At 46.2% G+C, this 15798-nt stretch overlaps 1 protein-coding gene across 9 annotated transcripts in view; it reads left to right on the forward strand.

Annotated features, from left to right (window-relative positions):
- Positions 1-36: 36 nt before the first annotated feature.
- Positions 37-15798, forward strand: part of ARMH1 (armadillo like helical domain containing 1) — a 53637-nt gene continuing 37875 nt past the window's right edge. For 3 of the 9 annotated variants that reach the window (XR_013519993.1, XM_035251208.3, XM_035251215.3), the window contains exon 1: positions 176-318. The gene's annotated coding sequence lies outside the window, so the exon portion shown is untranslated. The other 6 variants (XM_035251214.3, XM_035251213.3, XM_035251210.3 and 3 more) reach the window with 6 other exon arrangements.

A 15798-nucleotide genomic window follows, 5' to 3' on the forward strand; every position in this document is an offset into this window, starting at 1 on the left:
TCTCTTCCAGTGCCTCTCGCCTCGCCCTACTAGCTCAGTCCTAGCAACCATGCCCCACCCCCATTACTGGCCCGCAGCCATTGGCTAACTCGCTTGATATGGATCAGGTATTGGTCAGCCGGGACGCCGGTCAAGAAGAGTCCCCACCCTCTCATGTAGGTGAGAGGCGACTGGAGAGTTGCTGTATTCTGGGGATGGGTAGGGTTACTCGTCCAAACAGAGTCGTCCTATCCTACGCGGCGGAAGCGTGTGACCTTTGACTTGCATCTTCTAGCTACCTCTGTCATCCTCTACCAGCCGCAGCTCCGAGGGCTGGAGGTAGAAAACCGTACAAAACGGCCTAGGGGGCGCGTGCCGACCCAACCTCCACCCAGTGGGGTCGAGGCATATTCTGGATGGATGGATGAATGGGTGGGTGTGTGGGAGGCAGTCTTAAGTTGATGACTTTATAGAATGCCCTGTTGATAGGGTCCACCAAGGAGCTGGGAGTGCGACTTTCTTGCGTTTATCTACACATCTAACCCATAGTTACATTATTATGTCCCAGAGACTGGGTGGGCTAAATGAGGTTCCTTAGGCCCTAATGAGGCTCAAGCTTTTGACCCCCCCCTCCCATGTCTTAACGGGGAGAGGGAAAGAAACCATGCATGAAGCAACTCTAATTCTGCGTGTGGAATTAGAGTAAGGATTTGAGATGCTCAGAATCAGAGAAGGGGCATTTATGGCAGTGGGAATGGCTCTTGAGCTGGGCCTTGAAAGACTTTTCGAGATAGGGAGGGGGAAAGACTCCTTGCATGCTAGACGCGGTGGCTAAAACTCTCAATCCCAGCATTTTGGGAGGCCAAGACAGGAGGATGGCTTGAAGGAGTTCAAGACCAGCCTGGGCAACATAGTGAGATCTTCATCTCTCCAAAATAAAAATTGTAAAAATTAGCCAGGCATGGTGGCACATGCCTTAAGTCCCAGCTATTTGGAAAGCTGAGGTGGGAGGATCACTTGAGTCAGGGAGGTCAAAGCTGCAGTGAGCCATGATTGTGCCACTGCACTCCAGCCTGGGTGACAGAGTGAGACCCTGTCTCAAAAAAACAAAACAAACAAACAAAAAGACTCCCTTCAGGAGCTCAAAGATGTGAATAGTCCAGAAATTACATGAAGCATCCTGTAACCAGAGATTCATGTGAGGGAAACCTTGGAAAAATAGGCCCAGATCCTGGAGAGTCTTTGATGCCAAGCTCGGCTTTGCAATTACGGGTAGATCTGGCTGATAGTAAAAATTTTCCAATGCATTTTACACCTACGCGCACAAGAGCTTTGACTTTATCATGAAAACAGGGAGTCATTGTAGGGCTTTAAGCAGGGGAGTGACAATCATATTTGTGTTTTAGATCAGTGCAGGGACTGGATTGGGGATGCGGGGGGAGGGAGATCAATTAGGAAGTCGTTTCAGTAGTGGGGAAGAATTATGGTGGCATAAAGCCTTGAGTGGCAGCTGAAATGGAAGGGGCAGGATGAATTCCTTAAACACTTATAGCTAAAAAGAACTGGATTTAGTGACCGATTGATTGGGTGTGGGGGACGTAAGGGAAATGAAGGATGACTTCTAGATTCCTGGTTTGGGCAAACAGGAAGAAGATGAAGCAGGGTTTTTAGGAGAGGGTTCGTTCTGGGCATGGTAAGCTTGAGGTGCCAATGGAACATCCAGGTGGAGGTATCCAGGAGGCTGTTGAATATGCCTAACTGGAGTTCATCAGGTAAGTCTAACTGGAAGTTGCAATGTGGGAGTCTATAACGCCTTATAGATGCCAGCCACACCAATAGATTTGTTGAGCTTGCCCAGACAGTAAGTGTAGAGTCAGAAGAGCCCTGAGAAGCACCCAAGTTCAAGGGTCTGGCAAAGGAGGACGAACCTGCAAAGGTAATCAAGATGAAGTGTCCAAAATGGTAAGAAGATCAGTAGTAGAATGTGGTATTTCAGAAGCCAAGGGAGGAAAGTGTTGAAGGCTGATGACTAATCAAGTAAAATGAGACCTGAAAGAATCCACTAGATTTAGAAACAAGGAAGTTTTTGGTGACCTTTGCAAGTGCAGTTTCAGTGGGGTGATGCAAGCAGAGGTCAAATTACAGTGGCTTGAGAAGTGGATGGGATTGAGGAAGTGAAGATTCACGTAAGGTACATTTTTGGAAAGCTTGGCTATTTAGAAGAAAAAAGGTGATTGGCAGAAGGAGACACAGGTTTTTATTTGGATGGGAGAAATGTTGATGTGAATCCAGCAAAGGGGAAAAAGATAAAGTTATAGGGGAAGGAAGATAACTGAGAATGGTGTCCCTGAAAAAAAGAATAAGGTAGGGGATCCAAAGTAATGGTGGAGAAATTCACTTAGAAGGGTGGAGGAACATTTGTTTAGTGGCAGAAGAGAAGCATTATATTGAGGTTAACTGTTAGGTTTGATGATGGGAAGTTGAGGGAATTCTTCTTTGATGGTTTCTATTTTCTCTGTCAAATAAGAACATGATATCAGGCAGTGGGAGTGGGATTGGAGATGGTGTGCGAGATTGTAAAGAGCAGAGAAAGATTGAAATAGCAGCAGTGGAGAGTGGCAGTGATGTGACTAAGGTAGCAGACAGATTTCTGGGCAGTTATGATGGTCCTGTCGAGGTTGGGGACAATTAATTTTCAACAGCTGCAGACCCCAAAGTTGTGTAATATGCATTTTTCCCTCAACAATGTTCAGCCACCTAGTGGTGGGTACAGAGAGGTAAGTTTAATGGATCAGGTTGGGTTTTACCAGGCAGATACAATGGAAGGACAAAGGACAAGCAAGTTGAAGATTGTGGCAAAACAGTGGTTGAAATGAAGGGCCTTCGTATCTAAACTAGGTAGGTGAGTGGGTAAAAATGTATGGACTAGAGTTCCCAATGAAGTCAGAGAAGCCATATCTGGGATCATTGAACGAAAGGGTTGTGATCAGAAAGTGGAAGAATGAAGCTTGAGTAGTTTCCAGCAATAACAAGGTCCTGGGTGTGGCTGTGGAAGTCAGTGGCCAAAGTGCAGTACAGGAGACAGTCATGATGCTGTCATGGCCACTGAACTCCCCCTGGATGATGGCAAGACTTGAGGGGAAGGAAGGGAAGAGGATGCCCATGAGCTAGGTACCAAAGTCTTTGATGGGTAGAGCAGGTTGTTCTGGAATCTCTAGGTGACAGCTTGAGGAGGGGCAAAGGTTGAGACAGCTAAATGGTATGACCCTTGAAGTAGTAAGGGCTTTTACAAGAAGGAGGTGGAGGCCAGGCGCAGAGGCTCACACTTGTAATCTCAGCACTTTGGGAGGCCAAGGTAGGCGGATCACCTGAGGTCGGGAGTTCGAGACCAGCCTGACAAACATGGAGAAACCCCATCTCTACTAAAAATATAAAATTAGCCAGGCACATGCCCATAATCCCAGCTACTTGGGAGGCTGAGGCAGGAGAATCATTTGAAGCCATGAGATGGAGGTTGTGGTGAGCCAAAATCGCACCATTGCACTCCAGCCTGGGCAACGAGTGAAACTCCATCTCAAAAAAAAAAAGAAGGAGGTGGAATAAGGAACTGAGTTGGGCTTTGGCAAGGAGACATAAGGCCCCCTCTAAACCCTGAAATCCTGGGGGTATAAGAGTCTAAACAGCTTCCACCAGGAGAGCCATGCAGAAGAGGAGCTCTGGCATGGAGCCAGCTTTGGGTGCAGACTGGAGGTTGGCAGGTGGCTGGAGAGGCTAAGGATGGAGGAGAATTAGCTGACTGGAAACAGGAGTTTTCAAGAGTAGCGTGAAAAGGTTGGGAAGGGAAGGAAGGCTGGGATATGGGTCAAGGAAAATGAAGCATAGAGCAGTGAAGGGGCGAGGAAAGTGTGGTTGACCTCGCCAGTTGCATGTTGTGGAGAGAGGATGAGGACAGGTCTGTGGAGCAGGGTTGGAGGCAGAAGTGAGTCTGGGGAGAAGAAGAGGCGGGGCTGTGGGTACGGAACAGGGCAAGGGGGAGAAGATGAAGGCAGAGGATTTCAGGATTTCACAGGAAGGAGTTCCTGTGGGGAGAGGATGGAGAAAATGGGCAGATATGGGGAAAAGATGAGGGCAGATGGAATCTGCCAGGAAGTAATGGGTGGCAGGGGTGGGGGTGTCTGTCAGGTTATGAGTAGGGAGCAGAAGGGAGTCTATGAGAAGGAAGTGACAAATTGGAGTGCATATGCCCCTGGAAGAGAAGTAAGGACACCTTGTTAGGAAGTTTGAGGAGATAATGTTTCTCTCTCTCTCCCTCCTATCTCTGAGAATGGAGAACTGAGAGTGAGGAGTCAGGGATGGAGAAGGCCTCTGTCTCATTCTGCACGTGAAACCTGCAGGAACAGGAGACAGTGACTGGCTTGTTGTCTCCGAGGCCATCTGGAGACAGTGAGCCAGGCTGGCAACCCATGCCTTGGAGTCCTCTTGCTTTCAAAAAGTGTCTTTCGATTTAGGGGGGGGAAAAGCCCTCTGGGAAATTTTATTTAGAAACAAGACCTATTGATCTCTTCACTTTTAATACCTCCCCTTCGCTTGTTGCTAAGGACCTCTGGCTTAGCATGAGAGCTGGGGCTGATGAGATTGTGTGATTTTAGTTTCCCTGCATGAAGAAGAACCATTTGGCCACTATAGAAATGATTTATGGATGAGTCCAGATTTATTAATCACCTCTGAAGGTGGAGAGGAAATTAAAAACAAAGAGTCCACTTTGGGCTGAAGACAAAGTAGGTCTGTCATCCTTGCAGAAGACTTTGCCAAGGTTAGAAGGCCACAAACAAACCAATTTGGACTGAGGTTCCTAATCTGGATTTTAATTTTGCGCACTTGATTTTTCACACCATTTTCTCTCCAAGGTAAAATAATGACTGTTTTAATTGGCTGCCACTTACAGAGAGATCCCAATAAGCATGATGGCGTACATATATTTTTCTCTGGCATTCCATGTGCGCTCCAGTTCTTATGATCAAGCTGGTGAGGCTGACTTTTACTGCGTGCTGCCTGCCATGATCAGTTGACTATAAATTAAATCCTCTTTTCCAAAAGCCATTTTCCATTAGTGCTAATTTGTTTGCTTCTCATTTCCACTGATCATTAGAGTCTCTGGTTGTGAGCACCAAATTGGAAATAATTTCTTTGACATTTCAAAAAATTTCTCCCCTTCTTGAAAGCCATTTGGCTGCAGCTAAAGAACATGATGGTTTGCAGAAGAACAGTTCACTCCAATTACAATTTAACTGACCGTTCATGGCTCTGAATCCCTGTCCTTAGTGTCCAAAGATGACACTGCTGCTGACATTGCTGTTTCCTGTCATAGCTGTAAAATGCCTCATAGATTGCACTGGCCTTCTTGGATGGAAATTCTGCCACTCCACACATGGCAGCTTTGGGAAGTTGGTAGTTTTATGGACCTACATATCATGGACATTCAGATATAACCATCTTAACAGGAGCTGGCTGATTTCTTCACTCATTCCCTCAGTGCGCATTTATTCAACATCTATTTTGTGCCAGGCATTATGCCAGGCCCTAGGGACACAGAGATAGGGGAGACCAGCCCCTGCCCTTGAGGAGCTCACACTCTAGTGGGAAGGATAGGTAAGTTTTACAGCATAGTAGAGGAAGAGATGGCATAGATGGGACCAGAACTGCAAACCCCTACTTGTCCCAGGGAGTTTGCCAAAGGACAAAAAGGAACCTGATGATTCCTGATAGCAGAGCAACACTGAGATGCAGAGGGCCCTGGAAGGGCCTGGGGAGTTGAGAATGCAAGGCTGTTGTAATGTGGAAGTAACTAGAGATGGAGTTAAATTGGGGCCAAGTTTCAAAGAGCCTTGAGTGCCATATTGAGTTTAGACTTTATCCAGGAGGCCACCACAGTGAGCTAATAGAGATATCTGGGGGTGAAGCAAGTAGAAAGGGTAGAAGCTTAAGGAAAAAGTAGGGGAATGCTTTGTTTATATATGTATTTGGGTTGGTGGGGATTGAGCAATTGTTTGAGGGGAGTCAGGGAAGATGAGAAGATTGAAGATCGTAGAATCTAGTGCACACGGAGAGGCTGGGTGCTGATATAGTGATAAGAACGGAGGAAAGAAGAGAGGTTTGCACTTGATGGGCCCTATATTCTGTGAAGTTGGAAGCAGAGTTATCCAGGCATCCTCCTTGATTCCTCCCCACTTTTCATCCTCCACAGCCAGTCAGTCACCAGGTCCTGTTTCTTCAAACTATGTGGCATTTCTGCTTCTCTCCAACCCTAGTATCATCAGTGTCTTTGTCAAGGTTATAGGAATGACTTCCTAACTGGTACCCCCACTCCAGCTTGCCCCTTCCAATCCCCTTTCTACTCTGCAGTCAAGATATATATATTTGTTTTTTCTGAGATGGAGTTTCGCTCTTGTTACCCAGGCTGGAGTGCAATGGCGCAATCTCGGCTCACTGCAACCTCCGCCTCCTGGGTTCAAGCAATTCTCCTGCCTCAGCCTCCTTAGTAGCTGGAATTACAGGCACACACCACCATGCCCAGCTAATTTTTTGTATTTTTAGTAGAGACGGGGTTTCACCATGTTGACCAGGATGGTCTCGATCTCTTGACCTCATGATCCACCCGCCTTGGCCTCCCAAAGTGCTGGGATTACAGGCGTGAGCAACCACGCCAGGCCCTAAGATATTTCTAAAAGAAAGTCTTTTCTTGTCCCTCTTACTTAAACCCTTCAGTACCTGCACATTGCCCTCTGGGTGGAGTGTGAACCCTGCAGCCAGCACACAAGGCCCTTCATTCTCTGGCCTCTGCCTGTTTTTCCAGCCTCATCTCCTGCTACTGCTACTTCCATCCTTATACCGTGCCTCGGCTGTTCTGAGCAATCTCAACAATGAAAATAAGAGCTAAGTTTTACTGAGGGTTTTCTATATGTTAGGTAGTTTATTGACCCTTGTGAACCATTACTACCTCATCACAGATAGGGAAACCGAAGCCTAAAGAGGTTAAATAATTTGCCTACAGTCACGTAGCTGGGAAGTGGAAGATCATCCAACAACCACAGTCCATGTTCTAACCACTGTCTGTACTGCCTCCCACTTGCAATCCTTTATGTCCTACACTCTCAGCTCTGAGCCACTGCAGATGTGATTCCCTCTACCTAGAAGACACTTTCCTCACCTCTTCCACAGCAGCAGATTTTTTTTCAGCCCGGATGACATCTCCTCTGAAAGCCTTTCTCTCCAGCCAGCACCCAAACCAAGGTCAAGTTAGGTGTCCCTCTCTCTCATTCTAGAGTGTCTTGTACCTACTCTGTCTCAGTACTTACCACACTATTGGAATTGGAATCACTTATTCATAAGGCTGTATGCACCCTCAAATTGTGTACTTGCAGGCAGGGACTGTGTCTTTTTCACATTTATCCCCAAAACCTAGCATAAGGCATGGGACATACTTGTCACTATTTGTTGAATTTCTTGTTTAATGGAATCGCTGATAGTGAGGTTGGAGGTAGGGCAGAGGGATTCCTAGTCATGTTTGAATGTTTGATGAGGCAACTTACTGAGGACTTAGAATACAATGTGACAGGCACTGAAGACTCTCATGGGAGAGGCAATAGCCAGAGATTTAGGCAAACCAAGAGAAGACACCATAGTAAAGAGGCAAGAAAGCATTTTGGGTAAGAAAAATGGTCAGGGCCGGGCGCAGTGGCTCACACCTGTAATCCCAGCACTTTGGGAGGCCAAGGTAGGCAGATCAAAAGGTCAAGAGTTTGAGACCAGCCTAGTCAATATGGTGAAACCTTGTCTCTACTGAAAACACAAAAGTTAGCCAAGCATGGTGGCAGATGCCTGTAGTCCCAGCTACTCAGGAGGCTGAGGCAGGAGAATTGCTTGAAACTGGGAGGCAGAGGTTGCAGTGAGCCGAGATTGCGCCATTGCACTCCCACCTGGGCGACAGAGCAAGACTCCATCTCAAAAAAAAAAAGGAAAAATGGTCAATGATATTAGTTGTTGCAGTAAGAGGACAAGCAAGCAAAGGACTAAGACACCCTTGCTGAGCCGAGACATTGGCCAACATGATGGAAGGGTAGTGGTGGGGCAGAAGCCTGACTGCCGTGGGCTGAGGAGAGAATGGTCAGTGGGGAAACAGGAAAGAGTATGAACACTGGTTTTCAGAAGCTTTGCTATGAAGTCAGAAAACCAGAGAGATGAGGAGGAGAATGTGAGGTTGAGGTTTTTGTTTTCTTTTTTGCTTATTTTTGTTTAAAGATAGGCAAAACTTAGGCCAGGCACACTGGGTGGCTCACACCTATAATCCCAGCAGTTTGGGAGGCCAGAATGGGAGAATAACTTGAGGCCAGAAATTCCAAACCAGCCTGGGCAACATAGTGAGACTTGATTTCTAAAAAAAAATTTAAGTTAGCCAGACGTGGTGGTGCACACCTGTAGTCCCAAGTGCTGAGGCTGTTGAGGCAGGAGGATCACTTGAGCCCAGGAGTTCAAGACTGCATTGAGCTATAATGGTGCGGTGTACTCCAGCCTGGGTGACAGAGTGAGCTCCTTTCTCGAAGAAATATAGTGATAAATAATAATAATAAAGATAGGTAAAAATCAAGGCTAACCAGAAAAATTGCTAAATAGAGGGGTTGAGGATACAAGGGAGGCAGGAGTAATGAGTAGAATGAGGGCCCTGAGGAGGCAGGATGGATGGATGCAAAGCTCTGGTAGATGGGTAGAGAGAGAGGAGAAGGATGGGTGTGGATAGAGACGAAGAAAGAAGGAGAGTATGATGACATTCTTACCTAATGGCCTATAACTTTCTTTGTTAAACCCAAAAAAAGTAGGCCTTCTGAGAACAGATGGATGAGGTGGGAAGGTAAGGAGCTTGGAACTGTAGATTTCACAGGTGGATGTGCTAGCCAGTCATAGATTTGGGGTGTGGGTCTTGGGTTTGAATGTTGCGTTTGTTGGAGGTGAAAGCTGGAGGTTGCTGGAGTCTATCTTCCATGTCTCTCCTCTGTGCGCCAGCAGAACCTGGGATGTATCCCATCAGAGTGCTCTCCACCGTTCATTAAAATCACCTTGTTGTGCCCAGGCACAATGGCTCACGCCTGTAATCCCAACACTTTGGGAGGCTAAAGTGGGTGGATCACGAGGTCAAGAGATCAGAGACCATCCGGGCCAACAAAGTGAAACCCTGTCTCTACTAAAAATACAAAAATTAGCCAGGCATGGTGGCACACGCCTGTAGTCCCAGCTACTCAGGAGGCTGAAGCGGAAGAATCACTTAAACCCAGGAGGCAGAGGTTGCAGTGAGCTGAGATTTCACCACTGCACTCCAGCCTGGCAACAGAGCAAGACTCTGTCTCAAAAAAAAAAAAAAAAAAAATCACCTTGTTGCTTGTGATTTTTCCCTCCACTGATTGGTGGAGGAAAGGTCTACACACTCTCTGCCTTGCCAGTCTGTAAGCACCTGAGGGCAAGGTCTGTGTTTGTCGTGTTAACCGATTCCAAACGCAATACTTGGCTCCGAGTTGGCACCTGGGAATATGTTTAATTAACTAATGTGCAGAGCTTAGGAAATTAAAGTGCTCTTTCTGAGCACAGTGTGTTGGGTGTCAGTTTAACACTTACTGAGTGCCTGTGATTTGCCAGAGACCATGCTAGCCACCCAAATTACAAAGATGGAGCACATTGATGTTGAAATTGCCTAGTGTCTCTCAAGTAAACAGGAAGACTTATGTGTCGAAGTCATTGATCAGCACTGAGGCAAGGTAGGGAGGGAAAGACAGATGGCCTGGCCTCAGGGGAGGAGGAAGGGTTCAGGAACAGTAGTAGGGATTTAGAGAATGGCGTTTGAGGTGTAGGACAGTGGGCAGCCCCCTTCCTGATTTAGAAGCAGTGACATGGGTTGGGGCAAGAGTTGGGGTGGGGTGTCAGGGCCAAAGTTAGATGGAAGTTCTTTGGCCTGAAATGTTTGAAACTTTATCCTTAAGTAATAGGGAACTACTGAAGAGTTGAAAGCAGGGAAATCTCTCGGATTTGCACCCTAAAAAATCTCACATCAAAGCCTGGTCTGGTGGCTCACACCTGTAATCCCAGTACTTTGGGAGGCCGAGGCAGGAGGATTGCTTGCACCCAAGAGTTTGACATCAGCCTGGGCAACAAAGCAAGACCCCACTTTTACAAAAAAATAAATAGAAAAATAAAAATTAGGTGGGCATGGTGGCATGTTGCTGTAGTCCCAGATGCTCAGGAGGCTGAGGTGGGAGGATCACTTGAGCCCAGGAGGTTGAAGCTGCAGTGAGTTATGATCATGCCACTTGCACTCCAGCCTGGGTAACAGAGCAAAGCCCTATCTCAAAACAACAACAACAACAACAACAACCAAATCTCACATCAAGAGAGATTTAGGCCAGGGCAAGCCTGGAGTTTAGGCCGGGGCCAGCCTGAAGACCAGTAGGAGGCTGTGACAGTAATCCATGTGAGGAACAAGGATATGAAACTAAAATAGTGGCAGTGGAGGTGAAGATAGATAAACTGATCTCTGGGAGATTTAGGACGTATAATTGGCAGGAGCTGGCAACAGTTCAGATGAGGGCAAGGGAGGGGAATTAGTCAAAGACAACTTTTGGCTGACGAGGAGGGTGGTGGCCCAAGCAGTGAAATAGGACCAGCACAGGGCAAGGGGCAGGTGTAAGTTGATGAGTTCAGTTTGGGACCTGTTGACTTGAGGAGCCTGTGACACATACCGATGAAGAGTCTGCTGGTCACTTAAGTACATAAAGAGATTTGGAGCTCAAGCAGGAGGCCCGGACTGAGGATTTGGATTTGAGTCATTAGCCTATAGATGTAATTTGAAGTGATGGGGTAAATGGGGTCACCCAGGGATGACAAAGCATGAGAAGAGAACTGAGAATGGGAAAACAACCTGCAAAGGCCACATCCTGCCAAGGCAACCGAGGATTCAGAGAGTCTGGAGAACTGGGGGAGACTGGGGTTAGGAAAAGGGTTCTGTGAAGAGTCAGAGTCATTCAGAGAGGCCAAGCACAGCGGGGCAGCAAGCTAACCACCAAATCTGACAACAGGATTGGTGACATCTTGGAGCACAGAAACAGGATCCATGCTCTTGGCTTAGTGGGGAAAAACCTGGACTTCAGCGTTATATGCAGATCTAAGTTCAAATCCCATTCCCATCCGTACTTAGCTTTGAGATCTTCAATAAACGAGCAACCCTTCTAAATCTTAGTTTCTTCATCTGAAAATTGTGGCTAATGATGACCTCCTGAGGATCTTAAGAGGATTAAAACAAAGAATGTAGGCCAGGTGCAGAGGCTCACACCTGCAATTCCAGCGCTTTGGGAGGAGGAGGTGGGAAGTTAACTTGAGGCCAGGAGTTTGAGATCAGCCTGGGCAACACAGAGAGACCTTGTGTCTATAAATAAAGACTAGTTGCCTGATAAATATCCAAACACTGAAGGATACAGTGATTTAAAAAGCCCACCAAAGGCCCAATGTAGTAAATGAAAAAAGACCTTCATCAAGGCATACCATCATACAACTTCAGAAAGGCTTTAAAATCATCAGGAGTGAAAAAAATAGACAAAGTCACAGGAATCAGAATGACTTCAGATTTCTCATCAGCAGCAGCAACTGGGGAGGGTCAATCTGAGGGAAGCATTGTTGTTGTTGTTGTTGTTTTGAGACAGGGTCTTGCTCTGTTGCCCAGGCTGGAGTGCAGTGGCACAGTCACAGATCACTGCAGCCCCTACCTCCTGGGCTCAGGCAATCCTCCCACCTCAGCCACCTTAGCTTCCCAAGTAGCTGAAACTACAAGTGTGTACCACTATACCTGGCTAATTTTTTTTTTTTTTTTGGTGGTGGTGGGGAGGAATCTCACTGGGTTCCCTAGGCTGGTCTCAAACTCCTGGGCTCAAGTGATCCTCCTGCCTCAGCCTCCCGACATGCTGGAATTATAGGCATGAGCCAGCACGTTTAACCAGATAGCTTACTTCTAATGCAGCGTTATATACCCAGCCAATCCAACATGTGGTCAAAAAAGATATTTTTAGACTTTCCAGGACAAAACAAGGGAGTACACAAAGAAAGAAAAAAATGTGAGAGCCAGGAAATGGGCAACTGTCAGAAAAACTTGGCAAGAGGAAATCCCAGGACATTTGCATACCAGCCTTAGTGAGCAGCCAGTCTACTCTCTCTCTGTAGTAGAAAGAGATTTGTGGGACAGAGGTTTCCAGGGAAAAGATGGAATTAATCAGTTATGGATTAAACATTCCTAAAAGTAATTGCTACATATTTGGAACATTTGGAAAAAAAATATCCCTTGGCACTTCACACCAAACAATAGGAAAAAAGAAATGACAATTATTAACTCCAGGTAAAACCAAACTGTAAGAAAAAAATGTAATAGTAGTTTGCTACTTGAGTGAAGAGTTTATTTATTTGATCAATCATGTAAACATGCCGGGCGCGGTGGCTCATGCCTGTAATCCCAGCACTTTGGGAGGCTGAGGAGGGCAGATCACTTCAGCTCAGGAGTTCGAGACCAGCCTGGCCAAAAGAGCAAAACCCCATCTGTACTAAAAATACAAAAATTATCCAGGTATGGTGGCACATGCCTGTAATCCCATCTACTTGGGAAGCTGAGGCAGAAGAATCGCTGGAACCTGGGAGGCAGAGGCTGCAGTGAGCTGAGATCATGCCACTGCACTCTAGCCTAGGTGACAGAGTGAGACCCCATCTCTAAAAAAATAATAATAATGTAAACACTTGATTTAACTATAAATTATGGGAAATTATGTTGTGAGGATAGAGAGAGAAAAAATGGGAGCCAGAGTGGTACAATAAAACTGATTCCTCCGCTGAGCAAGATGGCATGCACCTTTAGCCCCAGCTACTCAGGAGGCTGAGGCAGGAAGACTGCTAGAGGCTAGGAGTTTGAGGCTGCAGTGTGCTATGATCATCCCTGTGAGTAGCAACTGCAACTCCAGGCTGGGCAACTTAGTAAGACCTCATCTCAGAAAAAAAAAAAAAATGAAGACCTAATTCCTTAACTGCCAGAATGATAAACACACAAAGATTGCCTAAAGTTGATGCATCCAATGATAGCCATGCATTAGTTTGCTAGAGCTGCCATAACAAAGTATTATAGACTAGCTAACCTACATGACAGAAATTCATCATCTCAGTTCTGGAGGCTGGAAGGCTGAGATCAAGATGTCACAGGGTTGATTTCCTCTGAGGCCTCTCTCCTTGGCTTGCAGATGGCCATGTTTTCCCTGTATCTTCACCTGGTTTTCTCTGTGTGTGTGTCTGTATCCTAATCACCTCTTCTTATAAGGACACCAGTCATATAGGATAAGGGCCCACCCTAATGACACAATTTAAACCTAATTTCCTCTTTAAAGACCATATCTGCAATTACAACCACATCCCGAGGTACTTCATACCGAGGTGGTTAGGACTTCAACACAGGAATTTGGGGGAAACACATTTCAGCCCATAACAAGTAGTATAAGCTTGTTACTTGGAAATACAGAGGTAAACAGCAGAAGAAATAGCCAAAAGAGTTTAAAAGGACCTTCTCTCTGAGGAGAGACTAGGGGGCAGCAAGGGGTGAGGCAGGTGCTATTACTATTTGCTATTTTTCAAAATAGCAAGTGGCGGAACTGAGCTTTGAACCCAGTCTGACTCCAAATCTCATGTTCTTCCACTCTCCCAAGATGAGGAGCTTTTCTGGGGCCCTGCAGCACCATATTCATCTCTGCGTCTCCCGCTGTACCTTATACAGAGCCACACTCTGGGCCTTCACCATATGTGTAAGATTTACAGCTGCATCACAGTGACTTGTAAAGCTGCCATTTGTTGATGTTTCTTTTCCTGTCTCCAAAGAAGACAGGGGAGACTGAGGTCCAAGGAAACATCAAGGAGCCGTAATGTGGAGTGCCCTTGGTGTCCTGGAATTGCTAGATGCGTCTCTAATAGCACATTGAGTTTTGATACCAGAAAGGGCCCATTCAAGGCAGGGCAGGGGCCCAGGGCGCTTTCCTGCCTGATAAAGCTAGTGGTGGTGTCTCAACCCCACCTCCCTGGGGTCTAGAATAGCCATTCACCCCCATTTTCTTGATGTTAGTTTGGCTGTTGAAGGCAGCCACAGCCTCCCTAAGTTATTCTCAGACTTACGACTGCAATGACATTCACAGTGATTGATGCTTGATCCCATGAGGGGGTTTGGTCATTTTTGTGTTTAGGTTGGTCCACAGTCATTCACCTGGTTCTTAAGGCCAGCTAGATTTCATGGTTGTCTCCATCCTGGAGGCAGTGTGGATGCCCTTCTGGAAGCACACACTCCATGTCCTCTGGGAAGCAGTAGAGGTTGGTGTGTATGTATGTCTGTCTCCGCATGCCTCAGATTATTGCTTCCTAATAAAATTCTGATAGCTGGGCCCCATCAATATCTCAAATACATGTGAGGAAACGTTAATTTAGAATCAATTTTAGGATGTTTCAGACTGTAAAGTCCTTTTAACTAGATCTCTGGCGAAGATGTAGAAGCACTTTATGGGACTGTAAATTTCATGTTGAACAGTCTTCGTGAAATACACATCTCTCCTACACACAAGCTGTTCTCTCCATATCAATCATGGCCCCTGCAAGTAATGTTTCACAAATATTCTGTAAATCACAGAAAACCCCATGATAATGTGAAATATGACTTTCACTTGTCTGTTAGACAAAAGAATCGCACATGCCTCTCTCCCATCAGCACTAACATTTGTTATGGATAATAACACTTTCAATCACAACTATTTTTGGAAAACGGGTTTATCTTAAACCTTCCCTCCCCCACTGAAAACTCTCCCAAGGACACAGACTCCTACAAACCACAGCCCATTAATCCAACTATGGAATGGGAACTTTTTCTTCCCACTAACTTTTTTTTAAGTTGTTTTTAAGAGTTAGTATAAAAGCCCAAGGTACAAGGTTAAGGAGCACTTTAACTTAGGTGATTGGCATAAGAGGGAGGCCACGTCTCTCAAGACCTCAAGCCTCTGACCCTATATGAAGTAAGCCACGAAAGAGGTCTAGGTTTTGTTTTTTAGTTTTTTGTATGAGACAGTGTCTTGCTCTGTTCCCAGGCTGGATGATCTTGGCCGACTGCAACCCGCGCGTCCCAGGTTCGAGAGATTTCTCCTGCCTCCGCCTCCTGAGTAGCTGGGATTACAGGCAACCACAAAATTGTTTTTGGTTTTTTGGGTTTTTTTGTTTGTTTGTTTTGTTTTTTTGAGACAGAGTCTTGCTCTGTCACGCAGGCTGGAGTGCAGCGGCATGATCTCAGCTCACTGCAACATCCACCTCCCCATTTCAAGCAATTCTCCTATCTCAGTAAAAGGATTACAGGCATGTGCTATCACACCCAGCTACTTTTTGTATTTTTAGTAGACATGGGGTTTCATTATGTGGGCCAGGCTGGTCTCCAACTACTGACCTCCTGATCCACCCGCCTTGGCCTCGAAAAGTGCTGGGATTACAGGCGTGAGCCACTGCACCTGGTCCAATTTTTTGTATTTTTATTAGAGACAGGGTGTTTCATCACACTGGCCAGGCTGGTTTCAAACTCCTTACCTCAGGGGATCCGTCTGCCTGGACCTACCAAAGTGCTGGAATTACAGGCGTGAGCCACCACGCCTGTCCTTAGCAAGCACTTTTATCTCAACTGGATGCTGTGGTCTTTTAGTTGCTGGCATCAGGAGAGAAGCCAAAGGGCTAAAA

The sequence above is a fragment of the Callithrix jacchus genome, chromosome 7 (genome assembly GCF_049354715.1).
Source record: "Callithrix jacchus isolate 240 chromosome 7, calJac240_pri, whole genome shotgun sequence".
Classification (NCBI taxonomy): domain Eukaryota; kingdom Metazoa; phylum Chordata; class Mammalia; order Primates; family Cebidae; genus Callithrix; species Callithrix jacchus.